The sequence below is a fragment of the Taudactylus pleione genome, unplaced genomic scaffold (assembly GCF_031769625.1).
Source record: "Taudactylus pleione unplaced genomic scaffold, aTauple2 ptg000372l, whole genome shotgun sequence".
Taxonomy (NCBI): Eukaryota; Metazoa; Chordata; class Amphibia; order Anura; family Myobatrachidae; genus Taudactylus; species Taudactylus pleione.
In genome coordinates, this window is record NW_028284773.1 from 10,865,598 (window position 1) to 10,880,011 (window position 14,414).

The window sequence follows — 14,414 nt, forward strand, 5'->3', positions numbered from 1 at the left end:
TATATGTGTCAAAGTCAACAATCAAGAGAAGACTTCACAAGAGTGAATATAGAGGGTTCAAACCATTGGTGAGCCAAAAACAGGAAGACCAGATTAGAGTTTGCCAAACAACATCTAAAAAAGCCATTACAGTTCTGGAACAACATCCTATGGACAGATGAGACAAAGATCAACTTGTACCAGAGTGATGGGCAGAGAAGAGTACGGAGAAGGAAAGGAACTGCTCATGATCCAAAACATACCACCTCATCAGTGAAGCATGGTGGTGGTAGTGTCATGGCGTGGGCATGTATGGCTGCCAATGGAACTGGTTCCCTTGTATTTATTGATGATGTGACTGCTGACAAAAGCAGCAGAATGAATTCTGAAGTGTTTCGGGCAATATTATATGCTCATATTCAGTCAAATGCTTCAGAACTCATTGGACGGCGCTTCACAGTGCAGATGGACAATGACCCGAAGCATACTGCAAAAGCAACCAAAGAGTTTTTTAAGACTAAAAAGTGGAATGTTATGCAATGGCTCTGACCTGAATCCGATTGAGCATGCCTTTCACTTGATGAAGACAAAACTGAAGGGAAAATGCCCCAAGAACAAGCAGGAACTGAAGACATTTGCAGTAGAGGCCTGGCAAAGCATCACCAGGGATGAAACCCAGCGTCTGGTGATGTCTATGCGTTCCAGACTTCAGGCTGTAATTGCCTGCAAAGGATTTGCAACAAAGTATTAAAAAGTGACAGTTAGATTTAGGATTGTTTAGTTTGTCCCATTACTTTTGGCCCCTTAAAAAGTGGGAGGCACATATAGAAACCGTTGTAATTCCTATACCGTTCACCTGATTTGGATGTAATTACCCTCAAATTAAATCTGAAAGTCTGCAGTTAAATCACATCTTGTTTGTTTCATTTCAAAGCCATTGTGGTGGTGAATAGAGGCCAAAATATGAAAATTCTGTCAATGTCCCAATATTTATGGACCTGACTGTAGGTATGCAGCATATCATTGTAATCAGCAGTAGCTGCTTGTACATCTGATTTGCATTGCTGCACGAATAAGACACATTTGAAGGGAAACACTTGCACAAAAAGATGCTCAGCGCTACCAAGTCACTCTGCGCTCACACGTTATGTGTAATACGACTTGTAGCACATGGAGGATGGATGTATGTGGACACATCTGTATGCATTAGTCACAGATAAGATAGTGACCTGTATGGTACAATTAGCATAAGGCTCCTGGCGAAAGCTAGCTGATGTGGAGTGGGGAGCCCTCCTGATACCCCTGATGGAGGGAAAAACCACCTGATGTGGGGGCTTGGAGGACTGAGTTAAAGTCAAGATACTGTAAGACTGCCACTGTGGTGGGACTACAAATCACAAAATGCCCACTCTACTGCTGACTGCATCACATGCCAGGAAGTTGCTTCAGCAGACTCAGTCGTTGGTGCCCCAGGTCCCCGCCTCCCATGTCCTCTTATCCGCAGCTCTGTCCGATGCATCATTATTGACATCCAGCTCCTGGAAGAAGATCTGCAGCCGCACTTATGCTGGGACCAGCCACTCAGGACTCTGCTGCACAGCTTGTGGTTAGAGCTGCCGTCAGGGAGGAGTGGGATGGGGAGTTGTGGGTGAGGGGGGGCACTGGGACTGTTGCATGGGTCTGCGGCTAGGGCTGTTGCTAGGGAGTGTTGGTGGCTGGGACGGGGAGTTGTTGGTGAGGAGGACACCAGACATGTCACACTGACATAAGAAGCTGCAAAGAAGCAGCAACACCAATGAGTAGGGACAGGCTATAGATAGACGGAGGAGGCAGCTGATGGTCTGACACAGAGCTCTCCACTAGTGTATGGTGGCTATATAGAGGTGCTGTGTATTGGGCAGCCATGACGGTACAATCCGGGTACATAGTTACAGTCCTAAGTGGGGTGAATACATTGTGGGCAATGGAGGGGGTGCCCCTTCAGTGCTGGCACCCAGCGGCAGGCGCCTCCATTGTCTCCCATAGTTCTGCCCCTGGAACCACATTGTGATAGGTTTAATATTTTAATTTCTACATGTCTCAAGCAGCAAATGTACCATACATGTTTATTTTAGAGAATAATCAACTGTTAGGTCACTAGTTACAGTAGTGAGCTCATTTCTAACAGTTGTTAACAGAAATACCTTATATGGTGTAAGTAAACCACATGCCAGATAGTGTGCTCAGCAGAATAAGAGTATATGAAGAGTGGTGTCCTATGGGGGAGGTAGTGTAGGACGTGTTCTGACGAGGAGGAATGATGGGGCATGTGTGACGGACATGCACGTGTGCTGAGATGCCTGGAAGAGTGGCCAGACCATCCATTGTCGGTATATGAAGCAGACTTCCCATGAATGAATATATGAAGGACATGTGTCACCACTTATAAGTTGAGTATTGCTGCACGAATATACTGTATTTCTACCTCTGTTTTGTACTTGGATAATAAACTGCTGTTTGTTCATATAACCTTAAATCTGGTTATGCGTATCCTTACTCAATTACGTGATATTTCTTCACCGATAACCATGTGTTATAAACATCCCACTGGGAACACACATTTATATTCTTTAATAAACTGACAATTTGCCATGTGGTTTCACAAACCACCATTTCATATATGGGATGGTTTGTATACATCTTACTGTATATGTGAGAATCAGAAATACGTTTTCAGAACTGGCGGTTTGAAATAGTGCAGATCTATGTGTGGTTTTCCCTTTAGTAACAAATCGTACATAAAAACAGCAAAAACTTGCAGGTTTGCAAAACTGCTGCTTAGTATATCTCCTCTAGGATCTATTTTTTCCTTTTCTTTTTTAATTGTTCCACTATTGCAAAATAAACTTGCCTATAAAGTAACTATGAATGTGTGCAACTAAATGAATATTTTACCAACATTGCTTTAAATCGGTAAGTGTGTAAAGTAAAATACTATACCTCCATAATAGTGTACAGAGCTTCAATATCAGCAAAAAGGAGAAACACATAGACTGAGACTTGTGCAACTATCAAAAAGGAGAACAGATCTGAAAAAGAAAAATGTATAATTACTTGCGAAAATACATGATGAGTGATATGAATTTGTCTAGACTAGACTTAACTTTGATAGGTATCCTTTTTTTATCCACTTATCGTCAGATATAACGATAGCTCTCACTATGCTGTCACTTCTAGGAAATACCTTATCCATGCACACACCTGACATATATACTACACATAACACTTGTTCATACAGGAGCTGATGCAGAAGCCTTATAATGTGATTATCCGCCCATCTATGCCGAGTATTTGTTCGTCTTCATGCTGAAGCTGTGCTGCCCATGGGTTTTCCATCTGCAGCCGTGATCATTAGTATTGAGACTTACATCCACCCCATGTTGAGTGCAAGAGATCCATCAGAAACACGGCATCCCATTTCCGTTTGCACACAACCAATAAGCATAGAAGTCAGCCTATACACTCATAACACTCCACTAGATGGATCTGTTCCATGCAATCGCCTGGCCATCGCCCATTGGTCGGCTAGAAATGCCCATTACACTGACAGAGTCATCCATCAATGGATGGGTCTGATCGTCTGCCCTGTCAGTCTCTGCCATGCTTTGTATGCATGGTTCGGCGCATGTGCAGTTTGAAATTGCTTTCTATGGCACATTAGCAGTTTGCAGATATAAGCAGGATATGTCTGCATTTGTACTTGTGTCCAACTCAGAATCAGCCCCAAACTGTGTATAATTTAATTTCTTCAGTCTTAGATTTATCTCTTACTGACATTTAACACAGCACAATTTGTTTCATGCAATGTCCAGTGACTCTAAATAAAAACACTGCGGTTTGCAAAGAGTGTGTTACCAGCGGGCGCCCGGCTCCCTCTTTATCCCTGGCGGTAGCCGGAGGAACGGAGCTCACTCCTGAGCTCCGCTTCCGGGTCCCGCAATGCACTATGGGAGTGACATCATGACGTCAGTCCCATAGTTCTGAGGAGCGGGCGCCGGGGACGGAAGGCAGCAGCACTGGAGCGGGGTTTCAGGTAAGTATTGTTTTTTTTTATTTTGTATGTGTGCACTCACGTGGGGGGGGGGCTCACTACAGGGGGCATTACTGGGGGCTCACTACAGGGGGCATTACTGGGGGCTCAATAGAGAGGGTATTACTGGGGGCTTACTACAGGGGGCATTACTGGGAGCACTACAGGGGGCATTACGGGGCTTATTACAGGGGGCATTACAGTAGCTTACTACAGGGGGCATTACTGGGGGCATTACGGGGGCTTACTACAGGGGGCATTACTGGGGGCTTTCTACAGGGGGATTACTACAGGGGACATTACTGGGGGCTTACTACAGGGGGCATTACTGGGGGCTTTCTACAGGGGGCTTACTACAGGGGGCATTGCTGGGGACTTACTACAGGGGGCATTACTGGGGGCTTACTTCAGGGGGCATTACTGGGGGCTTTCTACAGGGGGCATTGCTGGGGGCTTACTTCAGGGGGCATTACTGGGGGCTTTCTACAGGGGGCATTGCTGGGGGCTTACTTCAGGGGGCATTACTGGGGGCTTTCTACAGGGGGCATTGCTGGGGGCTTACTACAGGGGGCATTACTGGGGGCACTACAGGGAGTTTACTACTGAGGGCTTACTACTGGGAGCACTACAGGGGGCTTACTACTGGGGGCACTACAGGGGCCCTTACTACTGGGGCACTGAAAGGGGGACCACTCTTGGAGGTACTGCATAGGGGGACCATTACTGGGGGGCACTACATAGGCAGCACTAAATAGGGGGACCTCTACAGAGGGCACTGCACAGGGGGACCACTACTGGGGGACCTGCATAGGGGCTGGCAGCTGAGGCTGGCATAGGTGCTGGGGGGTTGGTACATTTTAATTTGGAGGGGGGGCACCAACATTTATCTGGCCTCCGGGCACCTGGGATGAAGTTATGCCACTGGTACCATTGCTGCCCCAGAGGCACCTATATATGGCTTGCATGGGACCTTGAATGGCACCATGTAGCCTGAACAGCCATTTCCCAGCATGTTCTTTGGACACTCCTGATGCTCAGCTTTTCCCTGGTCCTGGCAGCCACACCCCTTCATTGTGATGTCATGATGTCACATGTGCGGGTTGGGACCAGCCCAGAGTGCATTATCACCTTGCTATGGCCCTATCCTTGCAATACATTTTACTGCCACCAGATACTTTGACAAATTTGTAGTACACCTAACAGATGAGTGAAAAATATGCAGCACATGTGTACTATGCTTTGTAACTCAATCCACTCTGCTTACAAATCAGACTAAATAAAATAATTGGCAGCATCTGTGTTCTTAGTAGAACTTCAAAACCAATTCTAACTCCCTTTGAAGTGAACTTCTTAGTTGCCTTCCCAGGCTTTGACCAAGTGCTAGAAAACTAAACAAAGACTAAAGCCTATTTAACAGACTAAATGGCCCCTTAAATAAAGCGGAAACAGCAGTTGGAGTTCAAATTCTCAGCAAACCATTATAGGCTGAAAGCAGGTGATATTGTTCATATTTTCTGCATTCAGCTACATAATACCCGCAGTCCTTATTCGCAAAGGAAACTTTTTGGAGCTTGATCCATTAATATCTAACACCACCTGGATATGGTACTAGCCATTTGTAGTCTATAGACTCCTCTAAACACAGTATTGAATCCTCACCTAATGCTGAAATCCATGCAGTACCATTAATCTGGCTTTCCAAAATCAATTATATTACAAAAACTTGAGGTTATTTATGAGGCTGTCCAGCCTTTGATGAGCAGACTAAAAGGACAAACACAGAGAAGGGGAAAGCGGACAAAGGAAATGAGGAGAAAAAATTAGGAACTATCGAATTTGCCAGTAATTATTTCCCCAATGGCTGTCCTGCTGTGTATAACCATAGTGCTACATTCCAGATTCTGAAAACAGTACAGTGATAATATAATGTAACATATTATTTCCATTCCACTACATACTCCCAACGGGAGGCAGAATTGATGAAGTCTGGTTGCCTTTTTACCATCACTGTAAATATTATCAGTCCTGTAACATGTGTGTCTTTTGGAGAAGGTGGGAGAAGAGCTAATGTGTGATACTCATCTTCAGATGGCGTCAGCTATCGGGACTAAGCTCCGGGAATGCAGTTGGAAATGGAGTGACCCGGCTGCGGTTCCTTCATGGTACATCCAGAGGATATTTAATATTTGCCGGTTACCCTCATAAACAGGTGCCCCCTGAAAATTGATATTTTGCAAATACTAATAAATATGACCCTTAAATAACAAGTATGCCTGTTGTTACTGACCCAGTTAATAATTCTGTCAGATGTCTTCCTATGTACAAGTTTACAAACATAAGTCTTAAAAGAACTGTTTTTATCTATAGCAAACCTGTTCCTAATATAAATTATTTGCATATTTATTATTTATTTATATAGTGCCAGCAAACATCAAACTGAAAGCTGAGCTGACTGAGGGATGGCATGCTGCTCAGAGGCGGGAGCATGCAGCGTGGGGGTGAGACCTAACTCAAGGGGATTCCAGAGATCCCACTCAGGAGGATCATTAGCTGGCATCCTACAGAGGAAGTAAGTTTTGGTTGTGTATGTGATGTAGCTACAGTCTCTCTCCTTCTCTCTCTCTCTCTCTCTCTCTCTCTCGGGGGGGTTTCTACATCTATCTATCTATCTATCTATCTATCTATCTATCTATCTATCTATCTATCTATCTACAGTCTTTCTCTCTCTGGGGGATTTCTACATCTATCTATAGTGTCACTCTCTACTGGGTATCTATCTATCTATCTATCTATCTATCTATCTATCTAAGTATCTCTCTCTCTCTCTCTGGGGATTTCTACATCTATCTATCTACAGTGTCTCACTCTCTGGGGGGTTTCCATATCTTCGCCATTTGAGCCTTAAGGTCCTTGCAAGGGCAGTAAGGCCCTTTGGACCTTGTTGGATGTTGCCCCATTGTTGCTGGTTGCAAAGGGGCCCCCATAACAGTTCAAGCTTCAGGGTCACAGAAATATAGATTTGCCACTGCCTCTGACCCATCCTTCTGCATTGGTGACACATCGCCGCATCCTTCCTCTCCTGGTTATTTGCAGCATCAGACGTTCCCCCGGAGTAACTCAACGCTGTAGAGAACCTAGTGCTACCCCATCCACTGTGCCACCACCGCTTACTATATCAAGCATCCCGCTGTCACCACTGCATATAGCCACATACCCAGAAACCCATACCTGGCACACCACAATCTCCAAAAACCATACAAACACTTTTTACTGCCTTATTACCTGTACAGGCTATTAACCCTGTGTTGTCCTGTTTCTACCTGGTTAATAAACCTTCACCTGGCTAAGTAATCTGTTGTGTGGTCTAACCTCCATTTGCACACCGCTGCCACCTACCACCGTAGTGTCTGCCAAGATAGCTAACCGGTCATTTAAAACAAGGCTGTGCACCGTTCTCTATAATACACAAATATTCATATTGAAACACAGCAAGTTGATCGCATCACATCAAATCCAAGTCCATTTTAAGGGTGCACTCACCAGTCTTCATAAAGAAAATTATTTATTTCATATCAACATTAATTCAAGACAGCATCTGATGAAGTCTTGAATTAACGAAGACTGAATTTATGAAGACTGGTGAGTGCACCCTTGAAAATTAATTTTATTCTTGTAAGGATTTTATCCTAATTGGGTAGCTACCCCAGCACATTGCAGATTGTGACGTGAGTGTGGACGATCTTGGACTATATATATCCTTACATTTTTGAGAATGGGACATAAAAGCAAGGTTTCTTTTAAATGATTCACAAGTTAATGATTTGCATTCTTATTTTAATGCTACTTACAGTTGGTATAAAGACGCTGTCTGAATGGTCTGCCTTTGGAGAACACAAATTCTACAATAATTAGGTGGAATCCTGTGACATAAAACATTGTAGTGGTAATGTAGTTCTCCGAAAATCCATGTTCTCTCATTGTAACATTTTCTGTGCTGAGGTTTAAGGGAAGACATGCACTGCGGATTAAGGAGAACAAGAGTTATATAACTGCTCTAGGAGTTCATGTAGTTTCAGAAACGTCTTATTCATCTGTTTTTATTACAGCATTAGCATTTAGGAATCTTTAGTGATGGTAACTTTTATGACAATAAAAAATAGCAAAGATCATTTGCTAGCTACAAAATATGCAGGCTTGCAGCACTTTTCATTTGCACCTACTTGTCTGTCTGTGGTCCTTAGTGTGTCGTGCAGAATGATTCTTAGATGACAAAAAAAGGTCCGGGTCCCGCATGATGTGCTCCAGCCAATAAGCAGGCCCTAGCAGAGGGGGAAAGGGCTAGGGGCAAAATTTCCCCGGACCTCCGACTGGCATGGGGCCTCAAAATTTTCCGACTTATTGTATTTGTGTTTGTGTGTTTGCTAATTTGCCAATTTCCAAGTAATAAAAGTACAAACCTAGCGCCTAAACATGTGAATTGGTTAAATTGGCATAATGTACAGCAGCGCAGTCACTTGTTGCGCTCTCTGTGCATGATGCATCTATCCACACAGACACGTGAGAAAGTAACTTGTCCTTGAGATTTGCCGGGTAAGTAACTTGCCACTTCTCAAGGGAATACTTTGTATATAATTAGGAAACTGGACTGTTTTGTGTTCAATGTTTACTCGAGGAATTGCAGAATTGGGGTGTTAGGCAAGGTAATTTTATAAAAAAAAATGTATCATTACAATGCTCATTCTTGTATAGATTCAACAGGTTTCGTTTTAATTAATAGATTTGTAAATGTCCATTTGACGGACACCCGCTGCAATGTTTTTAAAAGCAGTCCAACCGGCTTATTCACTGCAGTCTTCTTCTGGCTCCCGCAGTTCTGTTAGAACTTAAGCTGGCCACACATCTAAAGATTATCTGTCCAACCAGCAAACTAGTTGATTGGTTGGAATGAAAATCTGGTAGCATAAGGGAGTAACTGATGATCAGCAATTTGTTCCTAAATGCCAGAAAACAGATGAAAATGGTCATTAGACCTTTGTTAAATGTTTGATCCAAACAATTTGTTCAATCAACAGTTTTTGTCCATTTTCCGGCATTTGAGAGCAAATTGATGATTGTCATTTGCTTTCATACCTTACCAGGCTTTCATTCCAACCAATCAACTAGTTGGCTGGTTGAACAGATAATCTTTAGATGTGTGGCCAGCTTTAGATTGTAAGCTCCTAGGAGCAGGGTCCTCCTCCCTACTGTCTCATAGTCCTCTTCTCAAGCACTTCAATGACAGCCTTCACCTTCCCAGCTGTATTGTGTATAGAGAATTGTGTTGCTAATTGTTACTTGTGCTCTGTTTATAATTTGGTTACTGTATTGTAATGTAATGTTCTGTTTACCCTGTACTGTAGGTACGGCGCTGCAGACCACTTGTGGTGCCCTATAAATAAAATGTAATAATAATAATAACTTCAGGTGAGGAGAGGCAGGGAGAGTGACGTCTGAGCATGGGGGCGGGGCTACATGGACTGAGCAGCAGCTATCAGACTCACAGGAGGAGCTGCAGCCAGAAAAACTCACTGTTTTCTGAAGTAAGTGTGTGTGCGTGTGACTGCTGGGGTAGAATTAGTGTAGGTGTGTGGGAGAAGGGTGGGGGGCACTTGAGGTGCTGGGACAATGTTCAGTGTGCTGAAAAACGTAAAGAACTACCATCACTCATCTATGGGGCAGGAATGATTAAATTGACTGGTCATGCTCAATATTAACTGTGACATGGCATGAAAATTAAATTTTTCCAATTTGAATGCTGCATTTGCAGAAAATAAAGCTAGAAAATAACTTCTAATTTGAAATCTCAAATAATCCAGTACATACTGTCAAAACCGGATAATTGACGAAGACAGAATCTGTTTGCAATCAGACGCACAATGCAATTCAGTGCTGTTTTCCCCGCATACATACATTTAAAAGCAATGGTCCCGTAACGCAAAAAGGATAATTATTACTTGGTTTAAACGCGATGTCAGTATACTGTGTAAAGAGATGTTTTCTGTAACTATGGCTTAGTAAATGATAATTGAACTGTGTTTGGAACCGTTCTGATCTACCTTATTTCCACAGCATTCCGGTGACATCAATATGAAGATCAGAACATGCGGCTATGAAATATGAATGTTAGAGAGAATATCTATTTGAAATGTTGTTTTCCATAGCAGCTTAGATTTGCATGTTGGGGGATACAAAAGGAGATTGGAGACCTTTTGTATCCATTTGGAATTGTCCAATAAATGCCCTGTAACAGAATTCTAACCTTTACCAAAAGACAATAACATGGTGTCGGCCTATTTACATTTTTCTCCAAAGGACTGGTTATTCCAGTCTAATCAATAGAGCTAGCTAGCTGAGAGTAGAATCTAATTAACAGTAGTTTCAGATAACCAAAGGATACTCCCTTTCTGATGACCTCACAGGTAAAAGGGGGCGGGAACATAGCATGCACATCCTGAGAAAACACAGTTTAGCAGGGGCACTTGCAAATTTTAGAAGGAAGAGAGAGGTACACTCCCGGACCAGACAACGGAAGAATATGGATCTCAGCTACAACAACCCAGGGGAACTAAGTATAAATTGTGCAATATTTAGCCTATTTGGGTGTCTGTGGCTTTTTGGTGTTATTCTGTTATTAGCTTAGCATGGTGTGTGGTTTGTAGTTTTCTAAGGATATTCATGGGTCTGTGTTGGCATGCAGTGGATGATGTGTTGTCTGGTCTGTGCTTTTCATCTGCACTGTAGGGTACAGTGGTCTGTTGTCAGCATGCAGGAAAGGGATTGATTGTGGAATTGTTGTGATATTTGTGAATGATTGATGCTGGTTGATTGAGATCCTGCCATGTGTTCTGTGTTTGGGCCCTGCCATGTGTTCTGTGTTTGGGCCCTGCCATGTGTTCTGTGTTTGGGCCCTGCCATGTGTTCTGTGTTTGGGCCCTGCCATGTGTTCTGTGTTTGGACCCTGCCGTGTGCTTGAACGGTATCTCTGCTTGGGAGAGATGGGCTTTGTGTGTGCTGTATACTCATGAATGTGATCATAGGGTGGTGTCACGTGTTGTATCGTGGAGGTTGAATTGATGGCAGCTTTGAATGGTCGTGGGTGGTTGCCGTGTGGTGTTGTGTGAGTCAGATAGGTATATTGTCTTTGTTGTGGTTGTGGTCATTGATGGATGATTTGCGGAGTTGCAGCTTGGTGCAGGATGGAGTTTGCCTAGGGATCATGAGGCTTGCAAACAAAGGAAAAACATGTGCTTCAGCCCTTCCCCCTCCCCACGGTCTAGTGACTACTGGATGAGGTCTGTAGTAGGATGGTATTGTTGTATATTGGAATCAGCTTGTGTGGTACATGTTGGAATATTAAATGGTGCAGTGTTTGCCTGATGTGTTGGCATATGATATTCAGCTTGCATATTTAACTAACTATGGCATTATGGGAGATTTCAATGAGGTAGCTTCATAATGGAGTTTGTTTGTAGACCATGCGGTTTGGACAATAGGGCAGGAAGCATTCCCAACCCCCCCCTCTCACACACACTCCATCACCAGCCATCTTGAACATGTGCTCTCAGCAGACATTGATATATCTCTCATTGTATTTTAATATGTCTCTTTCTCTCTCTCTCTCTCTCTCTCTCTCTCTCTCTCTCTCTCTCTCTCTCATATTGCTCATTGTATTTTGATCTTTAATAACCGTTTCATGTATTTTAACTGTACCTTATGACCTAATGTTTGTACAATTTATTTGCGCTCATTATTAGATCATAGCATTGTAACATCTGTACTTTTACCTGAATAATAATCTTTAGCGCTTCGGACCGCTATTCAACTGTCTTGGTATTTTATTAATGGTATAATCAAAATAGCGACATCTTGTGGTTTTAGAAGGTACAGGCAGGTTTTGTCTTAGAGGTTCTAGGCAGGTGAATCTTAGAGGTTTATAGGAAGGAATATATTAAAAGGTTTATTTTTTAAAATTTTTAACATTTACAAATTTAACTATCAGTATACAGTATTTTATTTGTGAATTTTTATAAAGCATTAAAAAATCACTTTAAAATAAATTTTCAATGCATTATTTTGTTAAGAAAGAGAAGGTGCACGGTGGCATCAGAGAGGAGCCAGGAGCAGACACACAGTTGCAGCAGTGCAGACGTCTGTCATGGAGTAGAGCCAAGAGCAGGCAGCCGCAGACTCAGTAGGATGGGAAACAGAGGAATTCAAGAGGTAAGGAGTCCCAAGGTAAGTAAACTACAATGGTTAAAGAGAATGGGGAGGAAGGGGAGTGTTTGGTATGCAAAGAACCACTGGGCGTGTGTGCTTTGGATGCAAAGAAGTTCATTTACATTTATTTTTATATCTTAAAAATTTTGTGTCACGTATGTGTTTGTCACGTTTCACTGTGTCTTGGCAGAAAAACGTTTGAGAACAAATGACCTAGTGAATCATACATGGGTGTAAGACCCCCCCCTCCCACCTGCCCCACTGTGGAAACAAGGGCCATAGAGATCTGGGCCAGGCCTGGGTACTGTAGGGGACGTGTTCTAATTGGAAAGATGTGGCCACATCCCCTACAAAAAATCTATAAAAAATAGTAATAGTGGCACCGCATAGAGGGACGCTGTGTGCACCTCAGCCAGAGGCAGATCCAGGGTAGAAGAGGGTGATCAGTGAAATCAGTGGACCCCACTGCAAGCAGAGGAGACTGTGATGCTGCTCAGTGTGTATCCACGGAAGCCCAGCACACAGCAGCTGGGCTGGGGAGAAAAGCTGCTACTGCCGATAGGTAGGAAGAGGGCGGGTGGTAGACCCAGGCCTCCGCCGTTCCTCTTCAACAAGCTCAGGCCTGGGTAATTAGTACCTGCTCCCCCCTTTCTCTTGGTGTCCCTGGTGGAAAGGGATCCTACTGTATGCAAATTATATGTGTAATTATGTAAGTGATTGCACTTGTTAGACCACCTCTCTAATTAATGTGACCATTTTTGTCCCAACGTTCCGTTTGGTCAAGTATCATTCATGCCTTAAATCAGGGGTGGGGAATCTTTTTTTTTAATATATATATAACATTACTTGCGGGCCGGTGCAGGATACGCCCCCTTCGTGTGATGTCACATGAGGGCAGGGTCACAATCATCTGTGATTACAGTAATGCCCGGAGCATCCTGAGGATGCTCCCTGGAGCTGTAAGGGCAGCAGTGTGGCTGTCTGCATCCTCCTAAGGATGCTCGGAATTGGTATGAAATACCGTCAGCCGCATGGCCGGCGGTTCGATTCCCATCAGCGGCAGCCCGACAGAAGCAGAGTGCAACGCAGCGGAAGCCCGACAGCGCTGGAAATCCCGATCGTGGATAGGTAAGTATCCACTAACCTAACCCCCCTAACCCTAACCCTCCTTAGGGGTGCCTAACCCTAACTTCCCCCCCAAGTGCCTAACCCTAATCCCCCCTCTAAGTGCCTAACCCTAACCACCCCCTTCCCCGCTGCCTAAACCTAAGTCCCCCGGGGGGGTGCCTAACCCTAAGTCCCCCCCGGGGGTGCCTAACCCTAACCCTCCCTCTCCCTAGCCAAACCCTAACCCTCCCGGGGGGGTGCCTAACCCTAAGTCCCCCCCGGGAGCCCTAAACCTAACCCTCCCCCCCCGCGGCTGTCCGCTCGCGTGATGCGGGGCGCCGGTCTCCCAGCATCGGGGAAATGCGGGCGTCTATATCTAGACGTCCGGCATTTCACCCATGCCGGGATAAGACAGTCGGGAGGCCGGCTGCCGGTATTTAGGCAGTCGGCTTCCCGATTGCCTCCCGGATGCTCTAGGTAGTACTGTTGCATAGATTCTGGCTGCAGGGTGCCATTCTAGGCACCCTGCTAGCCAAATGAGGGTAACAGAAAAAAGCTCTGCGGGCCGAACCATATGATACCGAGGGCCTCATAAGGCCCCCGGGCAGGAGGTTCCCCATCCCTGCCTTAAGTCATTAGATAAACATGTCATTAAGACTGTACTCATATTTTGTGTTTCATTGGTAGCTTTTAAAAACCATTGAAAGTGGGGATGCCCAGTTGCAAACACCTCCAAGGTAGTGTGAATATGAACTTATTTTTGAAGTAGGCTCTGTGGCAACCCACAGCCTGAAATCACAATCCAAAATGTGCACTATCTACCCTCTGAATCTTGTAAAATATATATAGAAAATCTTATATTACGTTTAGGACAATTTTGTTTTTTGCTTATGGGTACTATACATGGCATTCCTGTGTCCTATTAAAAGGAGCCATTTGTTTAGTACCACCGTAACAGTAATACCGAAGAGCTAAACCAATTGAAGTAAAATAAGTGCAAAAC

The 14,414-nt window shown here is 44.1% G+C and overlaps 1 pseudogene across 1 annotated transcript in view; it reads right to left on the reverse strand.

The window, feature by feature from the left end:
• The window catches only part of LOC148508281 (putative cation-transporting ATPase 13A4), a 176,399-nt pseudogene that overhangs the window by 12,508 nt on the left and 149,477 nt on the right, over window positions 1-14,414 (reverse strand). The window contains exons 27-28 of the transcript XR_015869602.1: window positions 7,897-8,066; window positions 2,959-3,047 (exon numbers count right to left, since the gene is read on the reverse strand). The product of XR_015869602.1 is annotated as a putative cation-transporting ATPase 13A4 (transcript). The remainder of the gene's footprint in view (window positions 1-2,958; window positions 3,048-7,896; window positions 8,067-14,414) is intronic.